This window comes from Cardiocondyla obscurior, linkage group LG04 (assembly GCF_019399895.1).
Source record: "Cardiocondyla obscurior isolate alpha-2009 linkage group LG04, Cobs3.1, whole genome shotgun sequence".
Lineage (NCBI taxonomy): Eukaryota > Metazoa > Arthropoda > Insecta > Hymenoptera > Formicidae > Cardiocondyla > Cardiocondyla obscurior.
This window is the reverse complement of record NC_091867.1, coordinates 10,475,309-10,490,575: the sequence shown is the minus strand read 5'-3', so window position 1 is coordinate 10,490,575 and position 15,267 is coordinate 10,475,309. Positions and strand designations below refer to the sequence as shown.

Genomic DNA, 15,267 nt, shown 5'->3' with positions numbered 1-15,267 from the left:
AAATGTATTATGTGGACCAGTGGCGCAAGAAGTCCAACCAACGGGGTCTCTGAACTCCGAGATACGATCTCTCCTACAGCGCTATCTATTTATCTGGGATCCAATGGACGGACACGCATACCTACCTACCGTCTTCTTCGCGATCGCATGCATAAATACATACGCGAGGTAGGACGCGGCATCCAGCGATCAACGTTCACGCATGAACCGCGGTTAATCCACCTTTGCTTCGTAAACCGCGTAAATTTTAATAACTCCGTCGTGTTTCACCTCGCGGCTCGATCTAAGGCTACTTCTCCTGGGTCTTTCCTCGTCGAGAGAAGAGTTTACGAAAATTATTTTAATATTATGAAAGCTGCATTTATTTTATAAGCTTTGCGCGATGTGTAATGAATCCCTTGAACGTTATCGGGACTGAGAAAAAGTTGGAAAGGGCTGTTACCCTTTGCGGTCTTTGGTATTCGACAGTTTTTTTTTTATATATATATTCTTTTTTTTAATTTTTTAATGAAGTTTATTGTAACGATTGAAGCGATTTACTTAATACCTATATTTTTTACACGATATGTACGTCAGGGATGTTTTATTTTTCTCCTCCATCACGGATTCTACATTGTTAGTCGACGGTGATCAAACACAAAGTGCAATGCGGGTCAAACGTTCTTTCGTGGAGCGCTTCCGGGGGATTTGTTCAAATAGGAACAAGTCCCCATCGCGTGATGTTTTGCCTCGGCAGTTTGCCCGACGCGAATCGTGTGTATCGTACCGTCGCATCAATTTTATTTTTTTTTTTTTTTTTTTTTTTTCCGTTCGTTTACGTTGGCTAGCACGCATTGCGTAACGCGTTGGCTTCGACGTATATCGAATATCCGCTGAATTGGGACGTGGACATATCTTGACGCGGCGCGATGATAATTAGCGCTGTAATGACGATTCGGAGTCATTGAACCGGCGCCTTGTGCACAGCAGCTGTGTCGTTTGCGTAATGAATCGCAGACGACTGGCAGAAAACACACACAGCGCTTTTTTTTTTTTTTCTCTCTCTCTTTTTTCTTTTTCACAACTCATTAAACATTTCTTTTATCGCGATTGTTTCTCTCATTACGAAGTGTATATACTTAACACAGATTATTAAACGTAATTCCGCGCGGATAATTTATTTACATAATGTTGTCGTAATTGTGGCAAAACCGGCGGGGTTTTCATTAGACGATTAACAACTCTTCGTTTCGTAATAATTATAATAAAATTCCACGTGGGGATATTATCGGCGAATCGTTCAGCGAAAATGTGCCGATTAATAAAGCTCCTTCTAACGATTAAAGTTAAAATATTCCGCGGATACAATTTGATCCCCGCGCGGAGATTATTTCAAGTCCCCACGAAATCGCTTTGCCGCGTTACGTAATGAATTCCAAATGTAATTAATAGTTTTGCCGGCGATTTTAGTTGGATTTACGGCGCGTACGCGCCGCCGCGATATTTAACGATCGCGAAAACGTTTTCGTCGCTGGCCTCTGCGCCGTGCCGTTTCTAGAAAGTTGCTCAATACACTTCGCCGCGTGGAAGTTTCTCCTGCGTCTTTATCGGCCTGTATCAACCTTCGCGAAAAGGCGACGCACTCGCAGTAAAACCGATAAGAGCGTGCCTTAACCCGGCGCCATTATCTATTCCTGTCGAATGCAATTTCTAGGTCTATTTCTGCCGGCGCAGAATTTCATCGACGCATCGTCGCATTTAGATTACGAACCGGCGCTTTAAGCGGAAGAGCCCTTGTCCCGCGATAACGGCGAAGGTGCTTTTTTTTCCGCCTTTTTATCGCGACGCATAGGAAGAATCGTTGGTCCTCTTCTTTCTCCCGAGATGCAGGTTTCCTTTCCATATTTTTCGAGGACCCCGGGAACGGGTCGATGTTCAATGTTAGCCCCGGCGCGTCTCGACATCGACGACGTTATCGAACGTCCGAAAAGCGACCGAATCAGCGGACCCGATGAAAGACTATTAAAGAAACGTCGATGCAGCGTCGGCGAGGAGATGGAAGCCTTGAATCGCGAAGGCAGAGCAAACCGCCGATACCTCGGATTGACGATAAATATCGACCCCGCCGCCTCCGGGTCTCTCTCGTTCTGCGTTCGCGACGGAGCGAATCGGACGCATGCCCCGGTGTGCCGACGTGAGAGAACCGAATTAACCATAAATCATAGTGAATTCAGACGATGGGAATTATTTATGGCGCCCTTAAACGGATGCGGGATTCGCCGAGCTGTATTCCTGTTACCGTACAGCACGAACACGACGGCCCATAAAAGATCGCGGGCATCATAAAGCGCTGTCATCGTCATGACTTACCATTCATTTTTTTTTTCTTTTTTTTTTTTTCGATATATATCGTTGAGAACCAATTTACAGGATCATTATTAGACCTATCGTTGCTTTCAGTCTTTGTTTAATTTTATAAAAGTGCACCGCACACTTGCAATGAATATAAATACGTCCATTTTCCTTATTAAAAATTTTATTCCACGCGTGAAATGTTACATGCCCGCCGCTCTAACATTGTCTTCAAAGTGACCATAAACGACTGTATTTTTATGTTTTCTCGTTCTCGGTTCTTAAGCCTTCTTACATTCTTAAGCCTCTTTACATGTGCTTTCGTTTAAAAAAAAAAGAAATTCTGTCGCAGAGGCAAATCGTTTCGTAAATATATTTTAAAACCCGCCGCCGGAGGGGAAAGATTTTTCGAGGGATGTGAAAGCGGATTTTTTTCGTACGGGCGCGCCTTTAATACCTATGCGTACGCTACCCGAGTTCGGCTTTAACCTCGAAAAAAAAAAAAAAAAGTGCGGCACGCAACGGACCCTCGGGGCGACGCGTGAACGATGAGCAACGATTGAAGCTGCGCGCCTCTGTGCGCTCCTTCGGGCAGGCCGGCTCGTTAAACGTTGCGAGAGAGGGTCGGATGTGCATCGGCCGGTTAAAATGTGGGGCAGTGCTGCGGCTAACGCGCGTCCTTGGTATTCGTGCAGTATGGTCGAGTCGTAACTGGCCGTGCGTGCATCGCACCGAATTACAACGGCGAGCCGTCGCATTCCGGCAGATCGGCACGAAGAGGAACGCCGGACTTTTGCGGGAAATAATCGGTGCCTTTAATTGAAACTCTCGCTCGACTTCCCGTCAGGGAGAACATCCTTCTTTCACTCGCGATTCGACGCGCAATGTTTTAATTTTTTTTTTTTTTTTAATATTTTTGTATTAATTTTGTATTGATTTTGTATTAATTTTTTTTTTTCTTAATAATAAACTGCTGTTTTTTTGAGATTTATTTATTCTTTAATGAACCAAGTCCCTGTTTCTTTTCTGCTGACGCAAGGATACGTAGTGACAAGGGTAAAAAAGAAAAAAAAAAGAAACTCGTTACATTTATTTACTATCCATCATAATTATCGTTGAAGGAGAGCAAACCTTTTTTTTTTTTTTCTTTTTATCGCGCGAATAAAAAGGGAGTTTTAATGATAAAACGGTCGATTCGCAATCGTGTGGTCGACGTCGCTTTTGTACCGAGGCAATTATCGCTGGTATGTTTGCTCGCGCGTAAATCGAGAGAGTGCTCGCAGCCTCCGGCGCCGGCGACGGCAAGAAAGATCTGCGTGCGTCTTTACGATAAAGACTCGCGCGTGAATCTTACACATCATGATTTAGCCGTACGAACCGAACGTTCATTCAGCCGCGATCATTAGCGAGCCTGTGCAGGGGGCGTGATTCTTCCACATGCATCTCGCGCTCGCCTAATGTGAGAAAACGCAACATTTTGGAGAAGAAAACGGCAGAACGCGATCGAGAACGAATTTCACTCGCAGTCGTCTTTACAAAATATCTATAATTTCTATCAATCGTTTATCTATTATGTCGATCGTAATAAATTTCCACTTGTGCTCGACTAACTCGCCTCAATCAAAATTCAGTTATAGATATCGCGTAGAATATTAAAATTATCTTCGCCGAGATCAATAAAAGATTTAACAAGAAATATCTTGCACCGCAAATGTTTTGACTAATTTATTAATTAAAAATTGACTAATATATATATATTTTTTTTTTGCACGCAAAATATATTGCACGCAATAAATCTACGTACAATGCAATAAATCTCGGTCGATTAATCGGTAACTGTAGATCACGACTGCTGTATCGTACGTATGATTATATATTGTGACAATTAATTAATTCTTAGACAGACCAGACCTATAATTCCCATACGTTCGACATCCAACAACTGAACGAGAAGCAGGGAATGATCAATTTAATTTCATCCTTTATCGTGGCTCGTAATCAGGATGGCGACAGAAACCTGATAGGGAGTCCCATCGATAATAGCGTTTGTCGCGCGCGGACGCGTTCCTTACCCGATCGAGAGTTAAATCAACGTGAGAGCGCGCGAGCGCTTCGATCATCGAACTTCGAATTATTACGGACGACCGGTTTCCCAATTGCGCTAGGTTGACTTATTCCGCGGTCTATCTGTGCCATCATCGCCGCTGAATCGATGCGTCGCGTAAGCGCGAGTTCGTCCACCGCATTTTCTGACGATAATTACATCGGAATTAATTAAAATTACCGGATTTTCTCTCCAAAGTTTTTCGAGCCGGAAAGCCGCGCGGTATCCAGTTTTATTTTTCCATTCGAGTACTTTTTTTTTTTTTAATTTTTTTTTCTCGTGAGTAACACTTGTCGAAGGTAACGAAGCCGAGCAGCGCGAGTTTCGCGACAGTTCCATCTGTCGTACACGCGGAACCTCGATTCCACCTACGAGCGTGTTAATGCGCTTCAGGATTGGAAAACCGAGCATAACCTCGCCTTCTTCCGCGCATTGGCAGGCTATCACACGTGCGCCGCGAACAGGATAATTTGTGTCGAACGCGTGACCATTCTGTCGTCGATTTATGCTCGGAATAGGCTCGCGCTTGATGCTTATCTAAACCGCCAGGGCCGATCTCTCTCTCTCTCTCTCCGTGAAGCCGGTTTATTGCACCCGTAAATAAGTATCTCCCGCGTGTGTTACTAGAATCGTATACCGTAGCGCGTATGCGAGGGGCTTGGACAGTAATATTAATTCCACACTTGTTTCATATGATTTCAGGTAATGACGGCAACCATCTAGCGTAAAATTAATTGAAATTTGATCCGTTCGACAACATCGGCATTCCCTTCTCTCTCGCATTGCTGAAGGTAAGACTGTTCCATCGAGAATTTCTCGAACTTCACATTCGTCAGACGAAACTTTATTATTTTTTATTAAAAGAATTTTTTTTTTTTTTTTAAATCAAGTTCTGTACAAATTTTTTTTTCGGTTTTTAAATATCTGGATAGATTACATAACGAGATACGTACGTTATCTCGAGGTTACGAAGAAAAAAAAATTAATTTAATAAGCCGCGAGAAAATTATGTATATTTTTTCCTTCGATTGAGAATAAAATGACATTTTAATATTAAATCGAGCGATAAAGCGATACTTTGCTACGCTACATTCGAAGGATTTTGAACGTTAATTGCTACGTATCCTTGCATCGGAATTATTTATTATCGGCAACAATTATTGCATCGACTCGCGGCGTATCTCGTTCTGCTTCGTAAATCAGTAAGATGTCGATCGTATTATAAGAAACTCGATACGTGCTGCCGAGCGAACATTATGCGCCATAAATCGATCTAACGGAACTCGGAGTGAAACGATAAAACCGGCGGTGCGCTCTCCCGAGATGTATAATGAAAATCCAGGCAATCTTAAATCCCGCGGCTACACGCACGAATATTCAAGAAATTAGCACGCCCACGCTGAAAATTATGTTAGATCGCGTCATATTTCATTTCACGGTCGATCGATTTAACTTTTTTTTTTCGTACTGGCTGAACGCCTAGAAGGGGAGGGGGAGAGGAAACAGTTTTACGTTTAGCAATAGATTTATATGTGCATATATTGAAACGCACAATGCGAGATTTGCATAGCACAACGCAAAAAGAAAAAAGAAAAAAAAAAAGAGAGATATACTGAATTAAATCCACCTCGATGTAGTTCGCATCAACGACGTTTTAAGAAACGAATAATAATTTTAATACAGAAACGCCTTGCAGACTTCGAGTAAATTGTACGAAAATACCGAAGCCGCTCCGTTGGGCGCAAGATAAGCAGAGTTTCCACGCAATCTCGCTCGATCTACCTTCATTCTTTCTCTCTTCGATCGCGCCGGTACTGTTTCAGTTTCGCATTCCTCTTTCGAGCTACTGAATATCGTTCGGTGTCAAACGTTACATCGGCGACGTTACGGCGTCGGTAACTGGCTCGCATCGCGTGTTAACGGCCCGCCGACGACGACGGACGACACCCGGCACGCACTTGTAAAGCCTCGGCCTGGTGTAAGATGACGAGGGGGATCTTCGATTTCAGCGGTTGCGCGCCGCGGGTTCGTTGAACTCGCAAATGAGTCCGCAGATTACGTATCGATATCTGGGCGGCATACGTGTTCCTCGGGAAGATCGGCCGGCGCGGGTTCGCTGGTGTATCGCGCACCACGAGGTTTCCTCATAAGGATGTCAAGGCCGCGACCTAATGGGAGGTCGTTGCCATCGGCGTGTCTTGATCTTCTGCTTCTCGCGAGAGGAGCCCTCTCCCCCTCCCCCCTTCCCCCTCCCTCTCTCCTCCTCCTATCTTTCTCGCTTTTTGTGCCGTATCTTTCGTGCAATCCACCGTTAAAGCTGCTCGAAGCATCTACGCGGCCGCCTCATGCTCTACGCATTCCGAAACGGCGTAGTCACGCGTCTCCTCCCATGTTTATCCTACGCGAGAGCGTGTCGTCGAGCGAATTTACGACGCTGCTCGTTACAATAAAAAAAAAAAAAAAAAAAAGAAAGAAAGAAAGGAAGAAAGAAAGAAAAAATCGAAACAACGAATGCAATCCGCGCCTCTATAAATACGCGATTGCGAAACTTTAATAGACGCGCGGATAAAATTCGTTCTTTATTGCGAGAGCTCGCCTTGGACGACATTCGTGGATACGCACGATGCATCACCGGCGCGAAAACGTGAAAAGACAATCGAAGCGATATACGGCAGCGTGACGAGAGACTGAGGACTCGGGCTTATCTCGCGCGTTCGCGCTCACAGGTGTGCCGATACGATTCGCTTCAACGGATTCGTGCCGTCATAAATATTCAGTGCGTGCATCGAAGATTTGGTGCCGACGTACTTTTTATTTATTTTTTTTTTCTTTTTTGTCCGCTTTATCAACCGCATCGCGAGAAGAAGTTATCTCCGCGGAGGGGGAGGGCGGGAGCGAGGGCATACGCGATAGAGATCGGTGTCGATGAACCCGATCGTCGAATCGTCGCCCCCGGTGGGTAACTTGAGCGGGTTTATTAATTAGTCATTAGTCACGCAACGTCGCGATGCCGCGTCTCTTAATCCGACGCGCTGATAAGAGCGCGCTTGTAATTAAAAACCGATAGGTATCGCGTCTCATACGGCCTATTATGCCCGTGAGTCATACGATCTTTATCGGTTGTCGTTCCGCGTCGCGTAGGGGGACGAGCGTACGTACGGAACCGCGGCGGAGGCACGGCGGCGGGCGCCGTCGTAAATACGACGCTCCGCGCCGAGGGAGGGACCGACGGACCCGCGTGTAGCCGCGATAAGCGAATCGCACGTGATTGTTTTGGCGTTGGATCCGGTTGAAAAGTGGATATCTCTCTGTCGCCCTCGGTAGACACTGGCGTCAGAACGAGACTTCGCTATCTCACGCCCAGATTCGAACGGCTGCTTCTCGGAATCTCACCGGGGTTTTGGTTTTTTTCCAGAGATTATTTCCGACACTTATAGTATCTTCGCCTTATCAAATACTGTAGTTTTCACGTGATAAGTTTACTGCCGCGCTGTTCCTTGCTCCGTCGCTCGTCTTTCGTTTATTTAATCAAAAATCTACGCCACGGTAATTTTTTTCTTTCTTTCTTTTCTTTTTTTTTTTTTTTTTTAAGGTTTTTTTTAGCTTGAAAAGTAGGGTGAAGAGAAATTTGTAAGGATATATGTATGTATATTGGAAAGAGAAAATAGCTTATTGTAGTAACCGCGCATGACATACATTTATTTTAAGCTTCTTACTTTTTTCGAAACACAGTCAATTTCAGATTTTTAATGAATAAACGTTATTTTCCGGTAAAAATAATGTCATTATGATCGATACAATGTGCTTATTTATAAGTAAGTCGCATTTATTTTATTCACGTTGTCGGATAAAGTATGAAAATTATACATAAAAAAATTGTACGATAAAGAAAAAGCTTTACTTCGCTAAAAGTGGAAAAACGGTGAATTAGTCAGACCTATCGATGATACTGAATTTTTATGATGACGTTTTCGCTAAGTAATTCGCCTTTGTATTCTGGCACCGATGAAGAAGAGAAAAGAAACGAGTCGCATATAGAGGACGGCGAAAGGGGGAGAGGGGTTGGGCAACCCTCGTGCACGCATGCAGAATGCCCGAGGGCAACAACCTTCTCTATCTTTGACTAGTAAATGCAAGGCGGATGTAAGTAGCAGACGGAGAAAACGCACGAGCGATTTATGGCCGAATCTTTCGATAATATTTACTGCAACTTGTGTGCGGCGTATTGATAACGCAAAATAAGATCAATATTAATATGCTGCAGATTCCACTCGTCCCCGCAATAAAAAACTTAATTCTCTTTTTATCTTAGTGAAAAAAAAGAAGATACATTAATCTTTCAAACAAGGATGACATTTTTTTTTTTCTTTAATTTTGAACTCAAAAAAGATCGAAGGGAATAAAATTCTCAAAAAAATATACCGCGCACGTGCGTGCGTTTTATCGTAGGATCTTTAAAATTTGCGTATTATTTAGATACCAAGCAAACCCACCGGCATAAAGTTCAGTCGGTATAAAAAAAAGAAAGTACACGTCTCATTGACTTTTTTTAATTTTTTTATTTTAATAATAACGTCGCGTACATGAGTCTGGTACCGAGGAAAAGCATATCTTTTGTAACGCCGGGTTTTTTTTTTTTTTTCACGAACGGGCTGTTTTATAGCGTCTTTCTCCGACAAATCGTGTGTTTATGGGCTCGAGACGTAGATAAATGGATATTAGATACCAAAGGCGCGTTTTGCTTTCAATGTCAAGCGAAGGCGCAAGGATCCCGTCGCGGGGTCCTCCGTCGTCGCGGTGCGGCAGGGGCTAAAGGCCTTACGAGTTCACGCAACACGCAGACGGGAGTCATAAAGCGCTTTATATTTCTGCTTTCTCTTTCTCGCTCTTTCCCTCGCGAACTCTCTTGCAGACCGTACGCGCCTTCTCTAAGCATTCCCGAAAGCAAGCAATAAAAGCTCTGTAGCGCAGCCATGTCTGCGGGTAACGCCTCTGACAATTGTTTCTACCTTGCGGCCGTGTCAATGTATCACTCTTTCTCTTTCTCTCTCTCTCTCTCTCTGAATTAATCCTTTCACGCCCCTTTTACTGGCTGCATTTACGCTACCTCATACTCGGCCCGACTCGACGACAGATAATTTATTCGTAGAGCAAACATATTTACCATCTTCTGCGACCAGCGGCCCGAGAGAGAAATCTGCGCGGGTCTTGTCTCACAAATAAGTTAGACGATTTGTTGGCGAAACAAATCGTCGGATGTTAGGAAAGCTTGAGGAATCAGTTGGGATTTTTCTTCAAACTCGAGTCGAAAATCTTCAGGTGTAATAGACGACGGTAAGCAGAGAGACAGCGTACGCTGTAGCTACTCTGTTGCGTACTATACTAGTTAAATAAAACATCGAAATCCGGTTTGTGTTTTTTTCTTTTTTTAATTTTTTTTCTTTTTTAATTATGTAATCTTGAAAATTTCTTAAACTTAGAATCTAAAGAGATATAATTCCGGGCCGATAAAATTATTTGATTGAATAAGAAGCCGCAATATTGTCGTGTGACGTTCTCATACATGCAACGAATTTGAAACGTAATTAATTAAGTCCCATTAAAAAACAACCTTTAACTAGGTTAATTAATATGAATGCGAATTCTCGAGTGCATATGCAAAAACGTACGTGCCGGCGGGGTCGAGCTTGTGTCAGCTTGCGGCTCGCCTCGCGCGCGATTGCATTAACATTTTTGTTTTGAGGCCCCGCGATGGGAACGCAAATTATTGACGTACGGGAGGATTTTGCAATGTCTCACCCGCGGGGATTTTGCTTAAGGTATGTGTAACGCCGCGCGATTACGTCTACTTGAGACCGGAATTCGCGCGATTTCCGCGGTGAGGTTGTAATTCTGCCGGCGGTGCACGCGGATTCATAACGCACGATTGCAAAATGCGTTTGCACCTTCGAACGATCCTCGGACTTGCCGAGAGAGACGCACGCACTTATGAAGTGAAAGTAACATTCTAGACACGTGATGCTGCATCGTGCTGCAAAAGGAAGGAAAAAGAAAAAGAAGAAGAAAAAAAAAAGGAAAAAAGAATATTCGCGCACCTGTGCGCGCGTCACAATGTTGTCTGACCACAACTAGCGTACGTTTTCTTCTTTTCCTAAAGATAACGTTTATTTTTGTTATCAAGAATATTGCTCGGTACGCGCTGCTCTTGTTAAATTCAATAAATCAATTAATTAATTAATTAATTAATTATTTTTTATATAATATATGCAATATTCGAGTAATTTTTAAAATCCAATATAGCCCGAAGATTTTATTACGCGGGTGAAATAATCTCTGCGCCTTTAATACTTCAATGTCTCTAATAAATTCCGTGTTTCGTGGACATCCTCGGGTGTGCACCCGCTCGCGGTTGTGCGTACGTGCGCATTGCGTTTAAAGGGGTGTCGACGCGTGATGGAGGAGCAATGGAAAAAGGGGAGACGGAACGTAGAAAAGACGACGCAATGGGAACGCGACGGTGGGCGTCATCGTCATCGGCAAGGGGGGTAACCTTTGGGAACGGTGCCGCGGGAGGAAAAAGGAAAGACGTCGGATCGGAAAAGGGAGCGACGTGCCGCAAAAGCGATGGAGGAGTAACGAGGGATGACGGTGGGGTCAATACACTCGTAATCTTGTTGAAATGCACTTGTGTGCAACCGCGTGCCGAGGCGCGTTACTATCGTTGCGCTATGTTAGAGAGAAAGAGAAAAAGAGAGGAGAGAGAGAGGTTTTTGTGCTAGAAATAAGATTATTTGCGAATAAATATCGATTATTTCCTTTTGGCTGTCAAACAACTTTTTAATTACGCGTGATAATTGTTATTTATTATTGATATTTTCGATGATAAATAATTAATTTTAATAAGGAACGGTAGATGCAGATTTATCTTTATTTAAATTATGGTTGAATACGAAATATTCTGTGTTCTGCTGTTTCGTTTTTTTTTTTTTTTTTTAACATATTATTTCGTGCATTTAATTTTAGTAACAAGCGCGTTGTATTTTTATTTTATTGACAATAAAATTTAATTTTTAATTTTTTTAATCATCATTGATAATTCCGATATTATTAACGGTAATAAAAATAAATATTTTCATGATATCGGCGAATTATTATAAAAGCGATATAAAAATGCGAAAAAAAAAGAAAAAAAAAAAGCGTACGCACTTGTGATATCACCCCGATTTAAAATTCTAAAATAAAACATTTCATATTGATTCTCAACGATGTATAATGATTCGAGTTCCACGGTAAGAATGAATTTATTCACACATACGGCCATTTCTCATGGCATTAATCGCGCCGAATATTTCGAGTGAAACTCTGATAGATGGGCGGAAAAGAAAACCCGCGACGCCGTTTGCGCGTTTCCGCGAGGCCCGGCGCGCCGATAACGCCGCGCTGTACCTTGTCATCTCCGTCGGGTCGGATTCGCCGTGAAATTAGAAAGTAGCACACGAACGAGGCAGCTCATGCATTTGCGGATATCAAAATTAGTTATACGCGCGAGACGACCGCGACGAGCGTTGATCCCTCTTGAATCGACCCGTACGATTCGTACCTTTCCGACGACGTATTAATCGTCGTATCCTAAATAAGAACGCGCCGCGTTCTCTCGGTTTTATTTCCTCCCCGGTGCACGTAAGAAAGTAGCCGCCGTGCATTCGCACTTTGTTTTCGTCCCGTGCCCGCGACACTTTTACGGTGAACAATTAAACCGGTGCCGCTGTTGCACGACCGCGTCGCGAAGACAGCTATTCCTATTGTCGGTCGGACGTTTTTTCTTTCTCTCGCCTCTCGCCCGAGCCTGCGAAGTTGAACGACCGTCCCGACGGCGATTCTTCGTCGCATTACGAAGCGGAAATGTCGCTGGACGACAAGTTCAACAATCGGATCGATACGCGATAACGTAACCAATAATTAAATGAGCGCTTTCGACGCTTCGACGGTGGTGCAATGCACGATATATCGTAGATCATTAGAAGCTTTAGAATTTAATACGATCGCCGGCAGCTCTGAGATGCGATATTAAGCAAGTCGATCGTTTATCGGATTCTCTTAGGCGATCAATACGATTAGCTTTCGGTATCGAGATAGGGAGGCTTGTGTAACATCTTGAGCAACGTTTGTCTTTCAGCGGCTGCCTTTTCGTTTTACGTCGATAAACTCGTCCGCTCGGATTATTCCAATTATCGTATTTCTTCGTTTCGTGCAAGGATCATTTTCCTCCGTGATGCAAGCGAACGATAAAATTACGTCAGAATCGAACGATTTGTCGCATATGAATGATTAATCGGACGAATCAGAGTATGGCGTAATTGGTGATTTGTCGATTTTGCAGTTATTTGCAGAGGTAGAAGTTTAAGAAAAAAAAAAGAAAGAAAAAAAAAAGTGGTTTTAACTCGAATAAAACGGAATTTTCGTTATTAATTCTTACCGAGACTATTTATCTTCCTCTAGTCTTTTCCTGAGAGATAATAAATCGATTGAGAGTACTTGTGATTTAATTCGCGAAGCGGTTGATCCAGATAAATTTCATCTTCACTGTTTTCCGACGAATAAATCGAACGCGGTAATATTTCTTGTCAAGCTTGGAATAATTTCTTTTTCCCCCTCCCCCTTTCTCACGGGCTGGCATAATTTCGTTATTTTCCAAAGTTTTAAACGCGCGCCCCGGGGCGAAGTTTCGAGAGCTGGAAAACCTCGTGAAATAATATTCTTTTAAGACCGTCGGGAAACTACATTTCTCCATTATTTACTCGTTCGCCTTAAAGTTTCATTCAATCCACCTACATTTTAATCAACCGCGCTTCAAGCGTCGGGGCGTCCAATTCGAAAGTACAACAAGAACCGCCGTGAGCTTTCGGGAAATAAGAAATCGTGTCGATTACCGAGGGGGAATCGTCCTGTTAACTAAGTGCTACTAATGGGCTGTTCTACCTTTACTATCTCGATAAATCACGCGAACGCGTTGCAGAATCGTTCGATGACTGGCGAAGGAGAGAGAGAGAGAGAGAAGCGAACAAAGAGAACAGGTAGTCCGGCGCGTTTCACTCGGGCGCCTCGTGGTTCTCGGCGACTATACACGCGACTTTGCCCGTTCACGTGCGGCGGAGTGACCGTGCCTCGCACCGGCGTGTGCCTTCGAACGAGGTATCCAGGCTGACACCCACGCCGAACGTTTTCTGGGCCGAAAAATCATTCGCGCGCACCGCAGCCATTCACTTCCGCGTGCCCTGCCGTCGCCGCTCGCTCGCTCGCTCGCTTTCCGACTCGTACATGCTCGCGGCTCTCCGCTGTAAACGCCGACGACGATTGCAGTCGGACCGGCCCCGGGGTTCCGGGTCGGTTTTTCGCCCTGGAAACGTCGCGATTGTCGAGGCCCGGCCTGGCCAAACGAGGCGTAACCAGTTGTCCATTTCTTTTTTTTTTCTCTTTTTTTTTTCCCCTCGTCCTTCCGCCTCTCTTTCTCCTCTCTTCTCTTTATATCTCCTTGAACTCGACTCTCTCTATTCTCCCGACTGTGCGCTCCTCCAATTATGTACGACGAAAATTGCGGACGCGTCTTGTGTAACGGACGAATTTCATCGTCGAAATGGGAAATACAACGTTTGAATAACCGACTTCTTTTTCTTTTTTTTTTTTTCGCGCACGCCGTCGCTGCCAGAGCGTATTATTCGTTATTAAATATTGCATTTGGCGAAATAAAATATAGACGAAAATAAATTTCCCACGTCGGAGGTATAGTATAACGAAACGCGCATAACGAAACGCGGTGACTGATGGAAGAGAGAAAGCACCCATTGCGTAAGCCGACACATCGAATACGCGCGTATTTCCTTCCCTTCATTACGCGCCTCTCGATCAATCGCGCGCATGATTAAATCGGCGGCCCGAACGGCCAAACGTACGTAATATCTGCCGTAACGTGCAGATAAAGTAAATACGGCGGTATCGCCGGGGCGAATAAAATGCGTGATTTGAAACTTCCTCCATGACGGCGAACCATTTAGCGATTCGCAGCGTCGATTAAGGAGCAACGTTTCCCCCCCGAAGGCAGCCGTAAACGGAAAACGGTGGCGTAGGCTTGGAAATGTCTCGCCGCCCGCGCGAACGGAAAAGTAGACGCGATAATTCGAGATTAAACGGTACACCGGTCGGTTCGCCGCCGACTTCCGTAGCGCCGTTTTGTTAGGGCGCCCCTCCGGTAACCGCGACGACAACGGGAATAATAAACGCGGGCCGCAACGGCACGGCTCGAAAGAATCCTCCGCGCACGCTTCCGCATGTCGGAACGATTTAACGTTACGCGTGCTTTAAAGATCGGACAATGATCACCCTGTGCCGCAGCCGGACGGTAAACGATCGGACTCCCACGGATGTGTATACTCGTCCGACAGTTGTTTCGCCGTCTGACGGATCGGCCTCCATTATTCTCCGGTTACCGTAGGGGGGAGGAGGAGGGAGGGTCGTAACGGGTTCGCGAAATCGTCTCGTATTCTATGATCATGTTACCGTGGTGTTGCTGCACCGAAATAACGATCAGGGTAATGCGTCGCGTTTCGCGGAAATCGACGGCAATGGCCAGTAACGGGATCCCGATGCGAATCCCGAACGGCCGATCTTTCCGGTCTTGTTTTCGTGACTTCGGGTCTTGCGGTTTCCAGCGGCCTGCGGTTTGGCGCCGGTGAAATTATCCGAAGCCCGAAACGATCTTAAAAATCCCTCGGCGTTCGTGTAAAAATTACTCTTATCTTCGCTTGTATTATTATTTTTTTTTTTGTTGTATTCTC

The 15,267-nt window shown here is 44.4% G+C and overlaps 1 protein-coding gene across 1 annotated transcript in view; it reads left to right on the top strand.

The window, feature by feature from the left end:
- Nucleotides 1-15,267, top strand: part of E23 (Early gene at 23) — a 104,984-nt gene that overhangs the window by 55,305 nt on the left and 34,412 nt on the right. The window lies entirely within an intron of this gene.